The sequence below is a fragment of the Carica papaya genome, chromosome 1 (assembly GCF_054855325.1).
Source record: "Carica papaya isolate Zhongbai chromosome 1, ASM5485532v1, whole genome shotgun sequence".
Lineage (NCBI taxonomy): Eukaryota > Viridiplantae > Streptophyta > Magnoliopsida > Brassicales > Caricaceae > Carica > Carica papaya.
The window spans coordinates 8233403-8240620 of NC_142309.1; positions in this window are offsets into that span (position 1 = coordinate 8233403).

A 7218-nucleotide genomic window follows, 5' to 3' on the forward strand; every position below is an offset into this window, starting at 1 on the left:
GCAATTACTGGAGATACTTGGGATTCCTGTTGGGCCCCTGACTAGATCTTCTGGATGGGGTTTCATCGTCACTCCCCCCTGAAAATAAACCTTGTCCTTAAGGTTTAAGTTAAGGAAGCGGTCTCGTAATTCGTCTGTATTTTTCCAAGTTGCATCATCTACAGGAAGGTGCTTCTATTTGACTAGGCTTTCTTCCACTACTTGTGTTCCTCTTTTTAGCCAGTGGGTGTCCAGAATTTCTTCGAGTTGTAGGATGACGGTTCCGTTTTCATTTATTATTGGTAGGTCTTTAATGTGGATTGTGTGGTCTTCGACTTATTTTTTGATAAGGGAGATGTGGAACACCAGATGGATGTCGGAAAAGGGTGGTAACTTGAGGTGATATGCCACTGGCCCAATTCGTGCTTCGATATAAAATGGCCCAAAGAATCGGCAAGGTTGTTTTTGGATAGCCCTCTTAAATACGGTTTGTTATCGGTAAGGTTGAAGGTGTAAGAAAACCCAATGACTGACTTGAAACTCCACATGGTGATGATTATCTGCTAATTGCTTCATACGATTTTGTGTTGTTTGTAAGTTATTCTTGAGCTGGTAAGGAGCTTATCCCGTGCAGTTAACTGTTGGTCAACCTCATTCACAGCTGTCATGCATTCCATATGGTGAGGGATGGTGGGTGGCAGCAGTCCATAATGTCTGGAAGGGCGTCATTCTAATGAATGACTGGTAGGTGGTGTTATACCAATATTCTGCCCACAGAAGGAATGAGCACCATTTATTGGGCCGCTAATGTGAAAAGCATTAGAGATATTGTTCAACACATTGGTTGACTACCTCTGATTGACCATCGGTTTGAGGGTGGTAGGTCGAGTTCATCTTCAGTTTGGTCTTTAAAAGTTTAAAGAACTCTTGCAAAAAATGATTAATAAAAATAGGGTCCCGGTCACTTACAATGGAGCGAGGCATGCCATGGAGCTTGATTATATTTTCAGTGAATTTTTCTGCTACCACTTTGGCGGTGTACAAGTGACTTAATGCCAATAAATGAGCGAATTTTCTAAGTCAGTCGACAACTACTAAAATAATATTCTTGCCCTAGGAAGGCGAAATGTCTTCAATGAAATTTATGGTAATGTCATCCCATACCTGACACGAAATCGGTAGAGGTTGTAGGAGCCTTGCTGGAGACAAAGTTTCGGACTTGGCTCGCTAGCATATCTCACATGTTAACATAGTCCTGGATGGTCCGTCTCATGGAAGACTAATAGAATTGCTACACTAGCCATTTATATGTACGAAGAATACTAGAGTGACTGCCCATAGGAGAATCATGATAGACTTGTAGAAGCTGCTGACTATACTGGATATAGGAGGGATGATAATGCGGTGTTTGTAGTAGATCAGTCCATTTTTTTTAGATATGGTTGACTAGGTTGTTATCTCACTTTCTTTATAATTTTTTGGACATAGAGGTCTTTTTCGGACTCCTTTCTGATATGATCTCATAGAGTTGTGCTGGTAGTAAAGAGAGCATGCATGGTAGGATTATAGAATTGTTGGGATAAAGCATCCGCCACTTGGTTTTCTTTGCCTGGCTTATACAATATCTCATAATCATAACTGAACAACTTAGAGACCCATTTTCGCTATTCCGGGGTGATGATTCATTGGTCCATCAAGTACTTCAAGCTGTGTTGATCAGTTTTGATAAACAATTTACGACCTAATAGATACATCCTCCAATTTTGAATTGCAATGACGATGGCTAATAACTCTTTGGCATAGGTGGAACACAATAACTTCGATGCCCCCAAAAAACAACTCATATATGCAATGAGTTTGCCTTGTTGGGTGAGGACTGCCCTAATTCCTTCTCCGGATGCATTAGTTTCTATGGTAAAGGCTTCATTAAAGTTGGGGAGTGCCAGAGTAGAGGTGGTGGTCATGGCATGCTTAAGTTTAATGAAGACGATTTTTACCTCTGTATTCCACTAGAAGGACCTTTTTTTTAATAAGTTTGCGAGAGGACGGACCACTATTCTATAGTTCTGTACAAACTTGCGATAATATCCTGTGAGTCCCAGAAAACCTCAAAGCTCTGTGATCGTTGTAGGTCTCGGCCATTCCAACATGACTTGAATTTTTCGCTAGTCTACCTTGACACCTTCTTAGGTAATAATATGGCCAAAGTATTCTAGCTCTTGATGCCTGAATGTGTATTTTTTGAGCTTCACAAAAAATTGATGATGTTTGAGGACCCCAAAAACTGTCTTGACATGGATGAGGTGCAATTTCCAGCTGACACTATAGATTAAAATATTATAAAAAAACCAGAACAAACTTCCGGAGGTATGGTCAAAAAACTGAATTCATAATAGTTTGAAAAAGTAGAGGGTACATTACATAGACTAAAAGATATTACCATATACTCATAAGGGCCATTGTGGGTTCTGAACACGGTCTTAGGTATGTCTGCAGAGTGGACCCTGATTTGATGATACGCTGCAGTGAGGTCCAGTTTGGTGAAGTATACGGCCCCATGCAGCTCATCCAACATATCTTCCACTATCAGAATAGGGAAACAGTCATTGATGGTCACTGCATTGAGGGCTTAGTAATCGGTACAAAATTGCCGAGTCACATCCTTCTTACGAACTAACAGCATCGACGATGAGAATGAACTTATACTTGGCCGAATGAGGCCACTTTTGAGTATGTCGGGCACTTGTCTTTCAATTTTATATTTCTGAAAATGCACATAATGGTACAGGCATACATTAACTGGTTCAATGCCATCTTTGAGGAAAAATCAGTGTTCAATGCCTCTTTGAGGGAGAAGCTGCTTGGGTTCTTCAAACAGATCATAAAACTGGTCAATCTGTAACAACCCAAGTACTAGGAATGAAATAAATTATGAATTGAATACAGAAACGAAATAAATAGTTAACATTCCTTACACAATAACTGAAAGTACCAAATAGAGCTTATGGGGATAACTTTTCTAAAAAAAAAACTAATAACCGAAGAAATAAATTAAAAGTAAACAAACTGAACGTCCTACTCGTAACCCTCTTGTGGATCGAGCTCTAGATCCTGGTCCTCTTAATCTGAAATGGTTAATGAAAGAGTAAGCTATATTATCCCAGTAAGAATATCACGCTACTCACCGACACAAAAATGAAGATTGGTAGAAATCATAAAAATAACTAATTGAGCTCTTAATTTAAGTAAATTCGTTTGTCATAAATAAAATTATTTACCACATATTTACTGTAATGAGATTACCAAAAAACAACTCATAGAGTCAATAACATAACACATATCATAATTTCATATACGATCAATCGGACTAACAACCTTCCTTTTTATCAGTCTACTGGTATCCATGGGAGTCTATAGGGATGTCCCTACTACGCGTGAACCTTTTTGTTTTACATTTTCAATTAATGGGCCGTCCTCATACCCCGTCCGGTATAAGTGCGAAATTACCAAATCTCGATATCCCGTCCGGTATAAGGTCACGTTCACGGTAGGGTTCCCAATGTACCTGATCCATCCACTATCTCCCAGAATATCCAGTAAGGTTGTCGTTTCATCCATCTACTTAATCAAACAATTTTCTATTTACCTTTAATTTTCAGTTTTTCAATTCAACCGTAGTCACATAAAACAAGCAAAACATGCATCAAAGGAATACAATCGCATCATCATACCAATTTCAATGTATTATTATGCACTCGAAAACTGTAAAATCAAGCAATTGGTTAAATATAACAAATAATAGTAGATAATTGGTTTCGGTTCCATTAGTAATCTGTAATTAATTACGAATGTTTTCTAAGTTTTACAAAATACTATATTATTTAAAATTAAACTTCAATTCCATAACAGGGAATAAGGTCAGGGATTCTTACTCAAATTGATGTCCGAAATACTAAACTTTTGACTGCGTCTACTGGCAGTCCCCTTGTTCCATAAATTTTTCTTTAGAGATTAAAATGCACTTTAAGTACCTAAAAATATCCCAAAAAATCCAAAATCAGTGTTAAGAATTCTTTTTTGACAATTTCAGAATTCCGGCACGACAGCTCCACCGTATTCCAGCGACAATGATTTGCCTCAGATTGGTTGTTTTCGATGGGTTTTATACCAATACCTGCGAAAAAACATGTTAAAGGGTCTCAGTTGGCCGAAAAAAGTCAAAAAATTAAAACTTACCGGCAACGAAGTTCTTCGGTGCGACGACTCTGCCAGCTCACCTTCACGGTTAGGTATTTTGCTTCAGTCAACCTGTAGAGAAAGGAATGGTGGTTACAATGGTAGAAAAATTACACGAAACGGAAGGAAGGGCTTCATCAGAGGTGATTTTTGCTTTTTCCTGTGACGGCACCGTCGAACTTTGCAAGTGGTTTCCGGCCAATCCACCAGCCTTTTTGCTCCGATTTGGCCATGGAGGTGTTTAAAATTGAATTTCGAGCAATTGAAAAATATTTTTCCTCTTTTGGCTGTCGGAAGTGGCTCCGGCGCGGCGACGGACGGTGGACGACTCCCTTCCTGGTGGCTGGCTCTTCTTCTCTAACGAGGGTGTCTGGTGGCTAGGGTTAGGGTTTGGTGTGAAGAAAGTTATTTATATCCATCTCCTTTTAATCTGGGTCATCCATCGTGTTTAATCTATACTGTCCGATCGCGATTAAATAGGGAATGAATCTAAACCGTTCATCACGATTTGATATGAGCCGTTTGATCGCGTCTGAGGGGGGAATAGATCCGAACTACCCGTGCATCTAGGAACAAATCCAGACCGTCTGATCGCGACATGCGGATCGCCAGTGTGACCTCCCGTGTGGCACCACGTCAACGGGGCTTGCCATGCAATGCGCTCTGGTTCGTCAGGACTGCTGACTGGGCGTCCTACGTGGAACAATTTTTTTAAATTATGTTTTGACCTCAAATTTTTTATTTTTCTTTCAAAAGTACCCCCATAATCCAAATTTTTACCCATTTTCCCCAAAATTATTTTCAATTTTATCCTCCATTTAATTTTCTTCATTTTTACCTTAAATAAAAATTAAAAAATTAAAAAATTATATTTATTAATTAATTTTAATTACAATTAAAATTAATTAGAGCATTACAACTCTCCCCCTTAAAAGAAATTTAGTTCCTCAAATTTGACTATCTCTCACTCAATCAAACAGTCTGGGATCTTGGGCTCTGAAATCTTATTCTAGCTCTGATGTGGCCTCTCTCCCGATGTGTGATTCTGCCATAAGATCTTAACAAAGAAAATATTTCGGTTGTGGAGTACTTTGTTCTTTCGGTCCACAATACCGACTGATACTTCCTCGTAGTACAGATCCTCCTGTAGTAAAAAGGGCTCGTGAGCCAGGATGTGAGAGGGTTCCGAGTTGTATTTGCGTAACATGAACACATGGAACACTTTATGGATCCTAAATAGTTCTGGAGGCAGTGCTAGTCTGTAGGTGGTGATGCCAATTCTTTCTAAGATTTCAAATGGCCTAATGAACCGGGAATTTAGTTTTTCCCTCTTGCCAAACCTACTAATTTCTTTGAAATGAGTGACCTTAAGGAACACCCGATCACCTTTCTTAAATTTTAAATCCCTCCTCCGGGTATTCGCATAACTCTTCTACCTGTTCTGAGTAGTCTGAATGTTCTTCCTAATCTTAACTATTTTGGTTGTAGTCTCTTCTATAAAATCTGAGCCGAACAATTTTCTATCACCTATTTCTTCCCAATAGATCGGCGATCTACATTGACAGCCACACAACGCCTCGTACGAAGCAATGCCAATACTTTTTTGGTAACTGTTATTGTATGCGAACTCTATTAAGGGTAAATGATCATCCCAATGCCCCCCCAAGTCAAGAACATAAACTCGGAGCATATTCTCCGGTGTGCGGATCGTCCTTTCTGATTGTCCATCGGTCTGAGGGTAAAATGCAGTGCTAAGGGACATTTCATTCTTATGACTTGTTAAAAACTATACCAGAAACAAGAAGTGAACTTGGGATCCCTGTCGGACACTATTGTCACTAGCACTCCATGTAACCTGACAATCTCCCAGATATACATTCTTGCTACCTTGTCTAAGGGGTCGATCATCCTGATGGCTAGGAAGTGGGAAGACTTGGTGAGCCGATCAATAATTATTAAGATAACATCATGTCTTGAGCGTGCACTAGACAATCTTGTCACAAAATCTATTATGATATGTTCCCACTTCCACTCCGAAATTAGTAACGGCTGAAGTAACCCGACTGGACATTAATATTCTATCTTGACCTGTTGACATACCAAACATTTGGAAACAAAGTCGGCCACATCTTTTTTCATTCCGTTTCACCAAAATCAGGGTTTTATACCTTGAAACATCTTAGTACTTCCGGGTTATATGACAAACTTTAAGTTATGGACCTTTGTCATGAATCCCTTTTCAACTCACTATCACCTGACACACACACCATATCCTAAAATCTAAGCAACCCATCGGCAGATACTCGAAATTCTGAATTAACTCCCTGTTCTGCATCTTTCTTGAGGCTGCTAGGGTGGAATCGGCGGATTAAACTTCCTTTATTCTCTAGATTAACTCAGGTTGAACAATCAAGTGACCTAAACATGTGACTCTCTTCAAGCCCTGAAGTCGTACCTGTTGTGTGGCCCCTATTACCTTGCATTCAGAAACCATCAAGTGAGCTAATCTACCTACACTTTTTCTGCTGAGTGCATCGACTACCACGTTGACTTTACTCGGGTGATATAAGATGTTGCAACCATAGTCCTTGAGGAGTTCTATCCATCTTATCTGGCGCATATTGAGATCATTTTGAGTGAATATATATTTCAACCTTTTATGGTCGGTATAGATTTGAAAGGTCTCACATTACAATTAATGGCGCCAAGTCTTCAAGACGTAAATAATTACGACAAGTTCTAAGTCATGGGTGGGGTAGTTTTTCTTGTGACTCTTCAATTGCCTGAACCAATAGGCTATGACCTTCCCATGCTGCATTAGAACACAACACAATTTTAGGTAAGAGGCATCACTATAAACTATATATCCACCCGACCCACTCGGCAAGGCCAACATAAGTGCAATAGTAAACTGTTTCTTTAGTTCTGAAAAATTCTTTTCACAGTTCTCGAACTTGACGTTCTTCTTTATGAGCCGAGTCAGATGAGCAATTAGACTAGAAA